The 15,346-nt window shown below is 42.8% G+C and overlaps 1 protein-coding gene across 2 annotated transcripts in view; it reads left to right on the top strand.

Moving 5' to 3' along the window:
• The window catches only part of TJP2 (tight junction protein 2), a 129,986-nt gene that overhangs the window by 27,965 nt on the left and 86,675 nt on the right, over positions 1–15,346 (top strand). For both annotated transcript variants that reach the window (XM_055272345.2, XM_055272346.1), the window contains one exon: positions 1,510–1,630. The gene's annotated coding sequence lies outside the window, so the exon portion shown is untranslated. Of the gene's footprint in view, positions 1–1,509; positions 1,631–15,346 lie in introns of those variants that run through there.

Genomic DNA, 15,346 nt, shown 5'->3' with positions numbered 1-15,346 from the left:
AAAAACAAAACAATAAACACAAGCCAGTATTATAAATGCTATGAAAAACAAATTCCCTTTTGGTTTAAAATGTTTTCTCTGTAGTATACTTTGGCATGGTAAATTTTATGTTATGTGTATTTTACCATAATAAAAATTTTTTTTCTTTTTTTTTTTTTTTTTTTTTGAGACAGAGTTTCACTCTTGTCACCAGGCTGGAATGCAGTGGCAAGATCTCACCTCATTGCAACCTCTGCCTCCTGGGTTCCAGCGATTCTCCTGCCTCAGCCTCCTGAGTAGCTGGGATTACAGCATCTCCCCACCATGCCCAGCTAATTTTTATATTTTTAGTAGAGACGGGGTTTCACCATGTTGGCCAGGCTGGTCTTGATCGAACTCCTGGCCTCAGGTGATCTGCCCGCCTCAGCCTCCCAAAGTGCTGGGATTACAGGCATGAGCCACCATGCCCAGCCTAAAATATTTTGTTCTAGCTATTTTCTCACCTGCTGATATTTGTTTAACCTGAAAGGCGAATTCTTATAAGATCTTGTTTCTCAGAGTGACCCTCAGGTGGACTGGTGATACCAAAGTTTAGGTGGCAATTCACTTTCTCCATTTTTTGAAGACTGAAAACATTAGGGGCAGCAATTCCATTATTTCTGAGAGAAATGAAAACATATGTCCACAAAAACACTTGTACACAAGTGTTCATAATGGCCAAAGAGTAGAAACAACCCAAACCTCCACCAACTGAAGAACAGATAATAAAATGTGGTATATCCATACAATGTAATATTATTTGGCCATAAAAATGAAGTGCTGATGTATGCTGTAACATCAGTGAACCCTGAATACATTATGCTAAGTAAAAGAAGGCAGTCACAAAAGGCCTCATATCATATGAGTCCATTCATATGAAATATCCAGAATAGATAAATCTATAGAGTAAAAAATTAGATTGGTGGTTGCCTAGGGCCAAGAGGCAGGGAGAGAACTGGGGGCTCGGAATGGTGGCTAATGGTTATGGGGCTTTTTTGGGGGGGGTAATGAAGATATTCTAAAATGGACTGTGGTCCGGGCGCAGTGGCTGACGCCTGTAATCCCAGCCCTTTGAGAAGTCGAGGTGGGCAGATCACCTGAGGTCAGGAGTTCGAGACCAGCCTGACCAACATGCAGAAACCCCGTCTCTACTAAAAGTACAAAATTAGCCGAGTGTGGTGGCGCATGCCTGTAATCCCAGCTACTTGGAAGGTTGAGGCAGGAGAATTGCTTGAACCCAGCAGGCAGAGGTTGCGGTGAGCCAATATCACACCATTGCACTCCAACCTGGGCAACAAGAGCAAAACTCCATCTCAAAAAAAAAAAAAGGATTGTGGTGACAGTTGGACAGTTGCATAACTCTGTGAAGGTACTAAAAGCCATCCTAAAAACCGGCAAATTGTATGGTGTGTGGACTTCAGTGCATTTCCCAAAATCTTACCATTGCAGGGAATGAGTAAGTTGGATTTTTAACAACACTGTCTTTTTCAGGGTGCGAAGTACCACATTACCGTCATCTCCCTGTGAGTGGGATTGGCACCCCGGCTGCAGCTCCAGGCGAAAGTATTCCAGGAAGCACAGAGCTGTACCAGTACACGGCCCACGTTGCCAGGTATTTGCTTATTTAATCTCTCATCAACCTAGTTACTGGTCTCCCCCAAAATTTGTTCTAAGAGTTACCATTTTCACATCCTAGAGGTAGTCAGAGTTACCATTTTCGATGTTGCTGATATATACATTTTCATAGAAAACTTAATGGTAATGTCCTGTTTACCGAAGAATAGAAACATCTTACCTGAATTAATGGACTGAATTGATAGGTATAACTTTGCCATGGTTGGTGATGCTTATTGAGGATGACCTTCCTGGCATATAAGTACAACTTCTGTGGTTCAAAATAAATGCCTAAATTGGCATTTAGTGCTGATGATGTCTGGGATTGGAGGTCATTTTAACAGGTTATATTTTTTCATTATCATTGAGGTAGTAAAATTATGTAACAGTGGTAAGCACTTTGATGAAAAGATAAAGGACATCAGTCACACTGGCTTCTAAAGATTAATTATGTCCAAGCTTTTAGTGAAAGAGCTAGGAGCGAGTATTATCTATTTACTGATTCACTTTTAAGAATGAATCAAATGAGATTTACAAGGTCTTAAATTTTGACAGATGTGGGATGCATTTGTTTTTTTGTTACACTTTGACCTCTGTTTATAGGCCAGGCCATGGCTAGCTGGAATGGGGTTGTAATTTTTTTCATGTGCTTGTTTTATAATTCCTGTCTGTTGAAGTTGGCAGCCCCTAACTGGGTGGATTCCAGATAAATGTGTGAACTGGAGTTTAGTGGAGTGTGAATGGCACACTCCAGAAGAGCAGATAGTCATTCAGATCCTAGTCCTGCTGCCTTCTAATTGTGTGATCTTGGGCACATGTCTTAATGCTTCTGAGCCTCAGATCCTTCATCTGTAAAAAGGGAATGTCGACATGAAACTAAATGAGTTAATGGGCCCAGCAAGTACCAGGCCCATGCTAAGGCCTTTCTCAGTGTCTAGTTGTCCAAATGAGGACATTCAAGTGGGGGAAGTCCTCATTTTCCACTGAATTAACAGGGCTGGATGTGGGTTTTGTTTACTGAAATGTTCTCTCTGGAGCTCTTAAAGGTCCCAGCCAGGCAAGGCAGCTCATACCTATAATCCCACTGTTTTGGGAAGTAGAGGTGGAAGGATTGCTTGAGGCCAAGAGTTTGAAACCAGCCTAGGCAACATAGTGAGACCCTGTCTCTATTTTAAAAAATAATAATAGTAACTAAATAATAATAACTTGCTGGGCAGGGTGGTGTGCTCCTGTAGTCCTAGCTACATGAGAAGCTGAGGTGGGAGGATCGCTTGAGCCCAGGAATTCGAGGCTGCAGTGAGCTATAATTGCACCACTGCACTCCAGCCTGGGCAACAGAGTGACACTCTGTCTCAGCAACAAAAAAAAGTCCCAAACATGAGAAGATAGATACCTGCTCAGACTCCAGAAATTGTTTTCCTTGGCTGGGCATGGTGGCTCATGCCTGTAATCCCAGCAATTTGGGAGGCCAAGGCGGGCAGATCAAGAGGTCAGGAGATCGAGACCATCCTGGCTAACACAGTGAAACCCCATCTCTACTAAAAATACAAAAAATTAGCCGGGTGGTGGAATGCGCCTGTAGTCCCAGCTACTCGGGAGGCTGAGGCAGGAGAATCGCTTGAACCCGGGTGGCAGAGGTTGCAGTGAGCTAAGATCGTGCCACTGCACGTCAGCTTGGGCAACAGAGGGTGACTCTGTCTCAAAAAAAAAAAAAAAGAAATATATATATATATTTCTTTTTTTTCCTAGAATGTGTGTGTGTATGTGTGTATATATATATATATATATATATATATAGTTTTATATATATACAGTTTTATATATATATAGTTTTATATATATACAGTTTTATATATATATAGTTTTATATATATACAGTTTTATATATATATAGTTTTATATATATACAGTTTTATATATATACAGTTTTATATATATATAGTTTTATATATATAGTTTTATATATATAGTTTTATATATATATAGTTTTATATATATAGTTTTATATATATATAGTTTTATATATATAGTTTTTTATATATATATATAGTTTTATATATATAGTTTTTTATATATATATATAGTTTTATATATATATATATAAAACAATAAAGAGGGATGCTTTCCCAAGACTTGGAACAAGAAATCAAAATACTTTAGCAACTGAAGGATGATTCAAGTAAAGGCAGAACTCGATCAAAAAGGGAAAAGATATGTAAAAAATAAAGTGTCATTGGGAAGAATAGCTAGGACTGGCTGTGGAAAAAATAATAGAAAAACACTCTGCTTATGTGATTTAGTGTTTACAATGTAAATCTGAAGGACATCTGAATCTTTTGGAAATAAACCTGGGTTGACTTGTGTAAAAACTTAGATCATGTCTCAGTGACAGAGCTCAGCAAAAAACAAAAACAAAAAACCAAAACAGAAACAAACAAAAACTTAGCTTATGACTTTGGAGGTAGGAAAAGCTGAACGCTCCCTACATTCCTGAAATTAAATGAGAGATTTCACTCTTGTGTTTAACCTGGCCTTCAGATCCTAGATTAGCAAAGAATTTGATGTGCCTTCTACAAACCTGATTTTATTCATTATGATTCCCCACCTTGCTTGCTTTCCTTCACTACTCTGGGAATGTGGAAAAGTTTAGCTGGATGTAGTCCTGGACTACCAGCAAGCTCTCCCAGAGATCATGGGACAGAAAAGCTCAGAGACCAAAACCAGGTGTTAAAATCACACGATTCACTCAACTTGAAAACATAGTGAGAAGCAAGGGGAAGAAGATGGTATATTAGTCCATTTTCATGCTGCTGATAAAGACATACCCAAGACTGGGCAATTTACAAAAGAAAGAGGTTTAATTGGACTCACAGTTCCACATGGCTGGGGAGGCCTCACAATCATGGCAGAAGGTAAAAAGCACGTCTCACATGGCGGCAGACAAGAGAAGAGAGCTTGTGCAGGGAAACTCCTTTTTAAAACCATCAGATCTCGTGAGACTTACTCACTATCATGAGAACAGGATGGGAGAGACTTGCCCCCTTGATTCAATTACCTCCTACTGGGTCCCTCCCGTAACTTGTGGAAATTCAAGATGAGATTTGGGTGGGGACACAGCCAAACCATATTGATGGAGACTAACATAGGTAGGTGAGGATACAAATGGGGTGAGAGAGCCACACTTCTGGAACCCTGTGCTTGCAGTGTCAGCTTTCCCTGCTGATGGTGTGGTCACAAAAACCAAAGTTAAGGTTGAACAAGGGGCTTCAGCGGATGGGAAGTATCTGAAGTCAGCACATGTGTGCTCTTTCAGGGGGATGCAAGGCAATATGCCTGGTTAATAGCTGTAGGTCATCAGTGATCTGTGTGTGTGTTTGTGTGTTTTTTTTTTTTTTTTTTTTTAAGATGGAGTTTCGCTCTTGTTGCTCAGGCTGGAGTGCAATGGCACGATCTTGGCTCACTGCAACCTCCGCCTCCTGGGTTCAGGCGATTCTCCTGCCTCAGCCTCCCAAGTAGCTGGGGCTACAGGCATGTGCCACCATGCCCGGCTAATTTTTCTATTTTTAGTAGAGATGGGGTTTCACCATCTTGGCCAGGCTGGTCTCGAACTCCTGACCTCGTGATCCATCTGCCTCGGCCTCCCAAAATGCTGGGATTACAGGCATGAGCCACTGTGTCTGGCCTGATCTGTGGTTTTTTTTTTTTTTTTTTGAGATGGAGTCTCACTCTGTTGCCCAGGCTAGAGTGCAGTGGCACGATCTCGGCTCGCTGCAAGCTCCACCTCCTGGGTTCATGCCATTCTCCTGCCTCAGCCTCCCGGGTAGCTGGGACTACAGGCGCCCGCCACCATGCCTGGCTAATTTTTTGTATTTTTTTAGTAGAGACGGGGTTTCACCGTGTTAGCCAGGATGGTCTCGATCTCCTGACCTTGTGATCCGCCCGCCTCAGCCTCCCAAAGTGCTGGGATTACAGGCGTGAGCCAGCGCGCCCGGCCCTGATCTGTGTTTTATCTACATTTTGAGGCAGAGTATATGTGGGGCCAGAACTGAACATGATGGATGTCACTGATGGGTGATCAATTTAGGAATGACATAGCTGTCAATCTTGGGGTAACATGAGCTGAGCACTATTATATATTATTAATGTTTATGAAGTGTCTATTATTAATGTAAATCATAATCTAGAAAAATATTTTATATATAATTATATATTATATAAACAGTATATAATTGACCAGGTGTGGTGGCTCATGCCTGTAATCCTAGCACTTTGGAAGGCCGAGGCAGGTGGATCACCTGAGGTCAGGAATTTGAGACCAGCCTGGCCAACATGGTGGAACTCCATCTGTACTAAAAAATACAAAATTAGCCGGCGTGGTGGTGCATGCCTGTAATTCCAGCTCCTTGGGAGGGTGAGGCAGAATTGCTTGAACTCAGGAGGCAGAGGTTGCAGTGAACCAAGATCATGCCATGGCACTCCAGTCTGGGTGACGAGTAAAAACTCCATCTCAAATAAATAAATAAATAACAGCATATAATTATACAAATTATATTTTATAAAATTGTATTACATGATAAATATAATTTTTATATATTATATATGAATATATATGCCATTATATATTATATAAATATACATAAAATATATAATTTTGTATTATATATTATATATAAAATATAAGTTAAATATTTATTAAATTTACTATTAAGTAAATATTGTAAGATTTAAAATTTATTTCATTCTTCAATTTCTTTGTATGTATAAGTAAAACTCATTTGTTTCATTCTTTTAATCTATATTTAACACAGGAATATTCTATTCTGTTTAACATATCTTACAGGTTATCTTACATGTCTTACAACTTACTGTCTACACTTAACACATCTTATGAATTCTGCGTGAGTCTTACAAGCTACTTATTTCCTCATTATCTATGCTAAATAAATCAGGAGTTTCATTCATCTGATTTTTTTTTTTTTTTTTTTTTGAGACAGTCTCACTGTCGCCCAGGCTGGAGTGCAGTGGCGCGATCTCGGCTCACTGCAGGCTCTGCCCCCCAGGGTTCACGCCATTCTCCTGCCTCAGCCTCCCGAGTAGCTGGGACTACAGGCGCCCGCCACCTCGCCCAGCTAATTTTTTTTTTTTGTATTTTTAGTAGAGACGGGGTTTCACTGTGTTAGCCAGGATGGTCTCGATCTCCTGACCTCATGATCCGCCCGCCTCGGCCTCCCAAAGTGCTGGGATTACAGGCGTGAGCCACTGCGCCCGGCTCATCTGATTTTTAAATTGTCCTCTGTACTAGTTTGAAGGAGAACTTTAAATGAAAGTATTTATTCAGCCAATTATGGTATATTCATACAAATGGAATATTATGCAGTTAGAAAAAATGATGATATAGATCTAGTTCATGAAACAAAAAGTCAAACACTATTCTTATGTAGAAATAGGTTGCAAAAGAGCAAATCTGGTGTATCCCAAGTGTATACCCCAGGTGTCTAAGTTGTGTACAATATGTACCTACTTATCTGTGCAGAGAGATACCTGGAAAGGTGCTCAGTAGTTGGCTCTGGATGGTGACATTTTAGTTGTACTTTACCACTTTTTGGTGATCTACTTACTGTATAGTTTGAGTGAATAAGCAATTATCACTTACATTAAAAACTTAAATCCAAATGTGTGTTTGTACAAACATACATAAATAACATAAAAAGAATTGTAAGACCAGACCCTTTTCTTTTGAAAACCGTACACAGCATTTTGCAAATAATTATTTTTTAAAAAGTATCTTTATTTTAAAACTTTTTTTTTTTTTTTTCGAGATCAGGTCTCGCTCTTTCGCCCAGCCAGGAGCGCAGTGGCGCAATCTCCGCTCACTGCAAGCTCCACCTCCTGGGTTCACGCCATTCTCCTGCCTCAGCCCCCCGGGGTAGCTGGGACTACAGGCGCCCACCAATGCGCCCGGCTGATTTTTTGTATTTTTAGTAGAGATGGGGTTTCACCATGTTAGCCAGGTGGTCTCGATCTCCTGACCTCGTGATCCGCCCGCCTTGGCCTCCCAAAGTGCTGGGATTACAGGCGTGAGCCACCGCGCCCGACCTATTTTAAAACATTTTTAGCCAAGTGTGGTGGCTCAGGCCTGTAATCTCAGCACTTTGGGAGGCCAAGGCAGGTGGATTGCCTCAGTTCAGAAATTCAAGACCAGCCTGGGCAACATGGCGAAACCCCATCTCTACCCAAAATACAAAAATTTAGCTGGGCATGGTGGTGCACGCCTATATTCCCAGTTACTTGAGAGGCTGAGGTGGGAGGATCACTTGAGCCTGGGAGGCGGAGGTTGCAGTGACCTAAGATTGTATCACTGCACTCCAGCCTGGGCAAAAGAATGAGAGACCCTGTCTCCAAAAAAAAAAAAAAAAAAAAAATTGAGATGGGGTTTCACCATGTTGCCCAGACTGAACTCAAATCCCTGAGCTCAAGCGATCCATCCACCTCAGCCCTCCCAAAGTGCTGGGATTACAGGCATGCGTGAGCTGCCACGCCCAGCTGCAAATAATTATTTTTTTAAACTTCAAAATGTTTTACCTGACTTCAAAATTGTAATCTTTCTGTCTTGTGTCAGAGAATTGTAATGATGTCCCTTTAGCAGAATTTCCTAAACCTATCCCATGATGAGAATCACCTGGGGGTGCATGGGAACGCTGTCAGATCCCAACGCCCTTCTCAGACCCACTGAATTGGAATCTCTAGCAAGGGACCTAGGACACTGGTTTTAACAAGTGCCTCTGGTGATTCCTATCATCAGAGAAATTTAGGACACTGTCTTACAGAACCATAAATTTTATGAGCCACATTTTCAATTTTTATTGAACATCTCCTGGAGGTGCCTTTTCCGGGCCAGTTTCCTTTGTTTAAAGAGGCCCATGCAAATTTGCATAGCTACCCTGGAAAGCTATTTGTTTGCAGGTTTTTTCTAAGGCCACTTTCAGATCCGAAAATTCTTTGTGAATCTAAGATACTCTTCAACTTTAATCTGTGTTGATCGAGGATCCTGAATTCTTAGAGCTAGTGGAGTCTGGTGATAAGTTTTTTAAAGCAATTCAGGAATGCAGAGGGCCCTCTGGTTTCCCCAGAGTACTCGACAGTCCCCTGGGCCTTGCTCACCTTAGATTCCCTTTTAGAGCCCCTGAGAGGAGGGCCTTTTTTTTTAGTGAAAACATTTGTTTACTGAAGTGTTTTTCTTAAAGTATTTTGGGGGTGAAGGGAGCTCTGAAATTCAGTTAGACAACAGAACAGCATTTGAATCAAGGATTCTCTCATTGGAGGGAGTCAAATCGCATTTGTGGCATCGACCTTTTTAATAGCTTATAGGAAGAGTTTCACAAACTTGATTCCCCAGCATTGCTTGGATAAAACTCACTTTAGTTGCTGCGAGAGCAAAAATCGTCTTGCATTCTGTTAAAAGAAGCTAAAAGGAAAGCAACAATAACAGCCACACCTCTCCTCCCACTCCATGCAATTGTTTTACTGTGTAGAGGCAAAGAATAGAGAGGCCGGAAAGCCGGGAAGTGAATGGGCTTTGAATCTGACAGACCTGGGCTTGGATTTTTTTTTCTTTTTTTTGAGACGGAGTCTTGCTCTGTCGCTCAGGATGGAGTGTAGTGGCGTGATCTCGGCTCACTGCAACCTCTGCCTCCCAGGTTCATGCAATTCTTCTGCCTCAGCCTCCCGAGTAGCTGGGATTACAGGTGCCCATCACTACGCCTGGCTAATTTTTATATTTTTAGTAGAGACGGGGTTTCACCATGTTGGCCGGGCTGGTCCTGAACTCCTGGCCTCAAGTGATCCGCCTGCCTTGGCCTCCCAAAGTGCTGGGATTACAGGCTTGAGCCACGGCGCCTGGCTGGATTCTTTCTTTTTTTGAGACAGGGTCTCCCTCTGTCGCTGAGGCTGGAGGGCAGTGGCACAATCACGGCTCACTGCAGCCTCAATCTCTTGGACTCAAGTGATCCTTCTGCCTCAGCCTCCTGAGTAGCTGGGACTTGAGGTGTGTGCCATCACGCTGGCTCATTTACTTTTATTATTTTTATTTTTTGTAGAGACAGGGTCTTCCTATGTTGCCTAGGCTGGTCTTGAACTCCTGGGCTCATGCGATCCTCCCACCTTGGTCTCCCAAAGTGCTGGGATTACAGGTGTGGCCACAATGCCCAGTGGGTTTGGATTCCATCTGCTTGAGGATGACCTTGGGCAAACTGCTTTCTCTGAAGCATAGTTTCTTCACGTATAAAGCAGGGGCAATAATAATGACTATATAGTCACTACGTAGAATGACAGTGTAGTATATGAAAAGCTCTTGGCACATAATATGCATTTAGTCAATCATTGTTTATTAGAGTTTCTGTTTCTGTTTGTTTCTCAGTGAAGGGCTAACAAGAGGTCTCTATCCCCGAAAAGCGGGTGTGGCTTTCATATATTCTACAGTGTAAACAGCAGTAAAATAGTAAAAGCTGTCATACTTTGGAGCACCTTGGAGTGCCTCTGAGGACCCAGGGTGTCCTTCCAGGAAGAAGTGCTCCTCCATGTTGCAAAGCATGCTCCCCAGCAGGTATGTCTAAACTAGACCGTGTGCCATAGGATGCTTCCTGGCTTTCCAGGAGTGGATCTGGGCTACGCTCTGCCTCAGCCCCAGGCGGAGCACCACTGTGGCCTCTGCCCACCACCTGAGCACACCCAGATGAGCCCTATGAGTCACCTAGGAGTCTGCATGTGGTCAGCCTAGACTACAGCCATCTCCTTCCAACCCAGGACTCTCCTCAAACACCAGTCTAGGGCACCCCAGCTTCTTTTTTTTTTTTTTTTTTTGAGACAGAGTCTCACTCTGTCGCCCAGGCTGGAGTGCAGTGGCGCGATCTCGGCTCACTGCAAGCCCCGCCTCCTGGGTTCACACCATTCTCCTGCCTCAGCCTCCCAAGTAGCTGGGACTACAGGCGCCTGCCACCGCGCCCGGCTAATTTTTTGTATTTTTAGTAGAGATGGGGTTTCACTGTGTTAGCCAAGATGGTCTTGATCTCCTGACTTCGTGATCCGCCCGCCTCGGCCTCCCAAAGTGCTGGGATTACAGGTGTGAGCCACCGCGCCCGGCCTGGGCACCCCAGCTTCTTAATCCATTCAGGCCACAGCTGACTCTGAATTGCACAGCTAATTCTTTTTTTATTTTTTTTTGAGGCAGGGTCTTGCTCTGGCATCCAGGCTGGAGTGCAGTGGTGTGATCTGGGCTAGGCAGCTCTGCTTTCCAGGCTCAAGCCATCCTCTTGCTTCAGCCTCCCAAGTAGCTGGGACTACAGGCATGCACCACCAGGCCCAGCTAAGTTTTTTGTAGAGATCAGTTCTTGCTATGTTGCCCAAGGCTGGTCTTGAATTCCTGGGCTCAAACAATCCTCCCATCTTGGCCTCCCAAAGTGCTGGGATTGCAGGCGTGAGCCATCTGCCTAGTCTTATTTACTGTTTTTAATTAAAATAACACAGGGCCAGGTACCTTGGCTCATTCCTGTATTCACAGCACTTTGGGAGACCAAGGTAGGAGGATAGCTAGAAGCCAGGAGTTTGAGGCCAGCCTGTGCAACATAGCAAGACCCCATCTCTACTAAAAATAATTTTTTTTTTTTTTTTTCTGAGTAGCCGGGATTACAGGCGTGGGCCACCATGCCTGGCTAAGTTTTGTATTTTTAGTAGAGACGGGCTTTCACCATGTTGGCCAGGCTGGTCTTGAATTCCTGGCCTCAAGTGATCTGCCTGCCTCCCAAAGTGCTGGGATTACAGGCTTGAGCCACTGTGCCCAGCCTTAACAATATTTTTTTAAAAAAATTAGCCAGGCCTGGTGGCGTGGGCCTATAGTCCCAGCTACTTGGGAGGCTGAGGTGGAAGGACTGCTTGAGCCCAGGAGTTGGAGGTTGCTGTGAGCTATGATTGTGCCACTGCACTCCAGCCTGGGCAAGAGTGAGACCTTTTCTCAAAAATAAATAAAATAGGCTGGGTGCAGTGGCTCACGCCCATAATCCTAGCACTTTGGGAGGCCAAGACAGGAGAATCACTTGAGGTCAGGAGTTTGAAACCAGCCTGGCCAGCATGGTGAAACCCCGTCTCTACGAAAAAAAACCCCAGAAAAATTAGCTGGGCGTGGTGGCACATGCTTGTTGTAATCCCAGTTTGGGAGGCTGAGGCAGGATAATTGCTTGAACTCAGGAGGCGGAGGTTGCAGTGAGCCTAGATGATGCCACTGCACCCCAGCCTGGGTGAAATCAAGACTCTGTCTCAAAAAAAATAAAAAATGAAAATAAATAAAAATAATACTGTAGTAGGATCTCATTTTTGTAAACATTTTTCATTTCTTGATAGTCATCCATGTGGTCTTCTGTCTGTATATATGTCTAGAATGTTTACCTAATGTCAAAGATAGGTATTAGGACTTCAGTTTTTACATTTCTTTGTGCTTTTCTGAACTCCTCAGATGCTTTATAATGAGCACCTTATTCTTGCAAAACTCAGTGGTCTAAAAAATTAACAAAAATGAAAATAGTTTTTAGTAACTATGGAACAACGTAAATAGCCTTACATCTGAAGTTACTTGCTTTACTAAATAGAAGAATGTCTACCTGGCCTGGTGTGGTGGCTCACGTCTGTAATCCCAGCACTTTGGGAGGCTGGGAGGTTGAAGCAGGCAGATCAATTGAGGCCAGGAGTTCAAGACCAGCTTGGCCAACGTGGTGAAACTCCACCTCTACTAAAAATACAAAAATTAGCCGGGCATGGTGGCACATGCCTGTAATCCCAGCTACTTGGGAGGCTAAGGCATGAGAATTGCTTGGACCTGGGAGGCAGAGGTTGTGGTGAGCCAAGATTGCACCACTGCACTCCAGCCTGGGCAACAGAGCGAGAGTCTGTCACAAAAAAAAAAAAAAAGGAATGTCTGCGTGAAAATTTGTTCTGTTCTTTGAGATACTAGAAATGTAGATACCAACATATTGGGTTTAATGGCAAAAACCGCAATTACTTTTGCACCAACCTAAAATAATTGACAAAGTGGCAACTGAAGAGCAGCTTTCTGTTCTTTCTACATAATGTCAAGATATGGGAACAATCCTGAAGACAGGCAGTCTGAAAATTACTTATGAGTGATCCACAGAATGTTTCTAAAGGAAAAGCAAGAATCTTCAGTTGCCTAAAAGATGGAGGAGGCCTGAGAATTCTTACAGTGGTTTAGAATGTGTTCCTCTGTGCTGGAAGATAGCTTGAAAATACTTTGCTGTCTTTGTAATCTTTACACATCTATGATTGCTATAAAGTGAGCTTTGTTCTCTATTTCTAGAACCATCATATATTAGAATGAGGACCATCTCAATTCACAGGTCTATTATTTCTTGGGGGTAGATGTCAGAGGGCATATGGCATTAGAAGCAGCTCTATATACAACTGAAAACAGTCTTGTAGCTATTTAGGATCTGGGAAGTAAGCGTACAAGTTAACTACCCCCACCCCCAAAAAAGAAAAAAGAAGAGGACTTTAACTTTGAAAGTGATCATTAGGGCCAGACGCAGTGGCTCATGCCTGTAATCCCAGCGCTTTGGGAGGCCGAGGCAGGTGGATCACCTGAGGTCAGGAGATTGAGACCATCCTGGCCAACACGGTGAAACCCCGTCTCTACTAAAAATACAAAAATTAGCCAGGTGTGGTGGTGGGCGCCTGTAGTCCCAGCTACTTGGGAGGCTGAGGCAGGGGAATTGCTTGAACCCGGGAGGCAGAGGTTGCAGTGAGCTAAGACTGCGCCATTGCACATTGCAATCCAGCCTGAGCAACAAGCGCGAAACTCTGTCTCAAAAAAAAAAAAAAAAGTAATATATAATAACTAAAAGTGAAAGCATAAGGGGGCAAGCAGAACGTTAGATGCCGCTCTCCTGGAGGTAATCAGAGGGGCCATTGAGTGGGGTGATTATTGTAGGAGGAAGCCTGCAGGTGAACCGGGTGGTTATTGTTAACTGGTGTTTGGACTGAGGAAGATGGGTGGAACCCGGAGAGGAGACGAGGCTACCTGGACGTGGGGGCGGGGACGGGGACGGGGGAGGACACAAGGCCTTTACCGAAAAAACATCAGGTCCCTCTGGTGGAGTTTTAGCTGCTGCCTCAGCACTTTAGTCATCTCTGTAGTTGAGCAATTTTGATGTGTCACAATGTGTTTACATATCTTTGTCTTCAACACACTGAGCAGGCTCCCTTTTATAAATTGTCATTATCTTCTCTATAGCTACCCCAGGGTATATGGTAGGCATTCAAGAAAGGTTTGTTAAAGGAGAGTTACAATTCCAGTCTACTTTACAGTGTACACGTTAACCAAATTGTTTGGTGAACCTGTAAACTGTTCTTTTTTTTTTTTTTTTTTTTTTTTTTGAGACGGAGTTTCACTCTTGTTGCCCAGGCTAGAGTGCAGTGGCGTGATCTGGGTTTACTGAAACCTCCACCTCCCGAGTTCAAGTGATTCTCCTGCCTCAGTCTCCCAAGTAGCTGGGACTACAGGCGCCTGCCACCACGCCCAGCTAATTTTTTGTATTTTTAGTAGAGACAGGGTTTCACCATGTTAGTCAGGCTGGTCTCGAACTCCTGACCTCAGTTGATCCACCCGCCTCGGCCTCCCAAAGTGCTGGGATTACAGGCATGAGCCACCACACCCGGCTGAACCTGTAAACTTTTCAGTGTTAGTTTTCTTTGCTCCCAGTTGATGATACTTTATAACCATATTGCAGATATATACATATATATATATACACGCACATACATATGTGTTTCTCAAGAATCTCCACATTCTTGAGAAAATACAACTAAAAGGCATTTAGTTTATCACATTAATTTAAGGTCTTCTGACCAACTTATTTCTTATTTTTTGAGACAGTGTCTCTCTCTGTCACCTAGGCTGGAGTGTAGTGGTGCAGTCATAGCTTACTGCAGCCTCAAACTCCTGGGCTCAAACAATCCTCTCCCCTCAGTCCTCGAGTAGCTGGGACTACAGGCACATGCTACCATGCCCAGCTAATTTTATTTTATTATTATTTTTTGTAGAGACAGAGTCTCACTATGTTGTCCAGGCTGGACTCGAATCCCTAGGCTCAAGCAATCCTCCCATTTAGCCTCCCAAAGTGCTGGGATTACAAGCATGAGCCCCTGCACCCAGCTGACCAACCTATTTCAGAGACCTTATATATTGTAATATACACTGAAAAGTGTTGAAAAAAATTGTCCATTGCACAAACAATAACTAAATTTAAAAAGAAAAATATATGCACAAGCTTGTCTTTTCATGAAATCATTTTTTTGCATAATTTCCAGTTTTTATTTTTTTATAATTTTATCATTATCATCATACATTAGATGTAATTTGTTTTTTTGTTGATAATTATAGCATTATCATTCTCCTTGTGTAGACTTCCTTATTACAATTTTAAATGATATTTTGCTATGCCAATTATGTTGATTTACTGTAATTTAACAGCCCAGCCCACCATCATTGGACATTGGTGGTTTCTATCGTTCATTATTAGATATAGGCAGATAGTGAAGTGCTGCGTCACACCTAGTCATCCACTGTAATCTAACCTCCAGTCGTATCTTTCCATTGAAACAGCTCTGGCCAAGATAAGCAGTGGTCCTCTACTTAATGAACATCATCAGT

This window comes from Symphalangus syndactylus, chromosome 3 (assembly GCF_028878055.3).
Source record: "Symphalangus syndactylus isolate Jambi chromosome 3, NHGRI_mSymSyn1-v2.1_pri, whole genome shotgun sequence".
Classification (NCBI taxonomy): Eukaryota; Metazoa; Chordata; class Mammalia; order Primates; family Hylobatidae; genus Symphalangus; species Symphalangus syndactylus.
The sequence above is the reverse complement of the archived record's forward strand: the minus strand, read 5'-3'. Positions and strand labels throughout refer to the sequence as shown.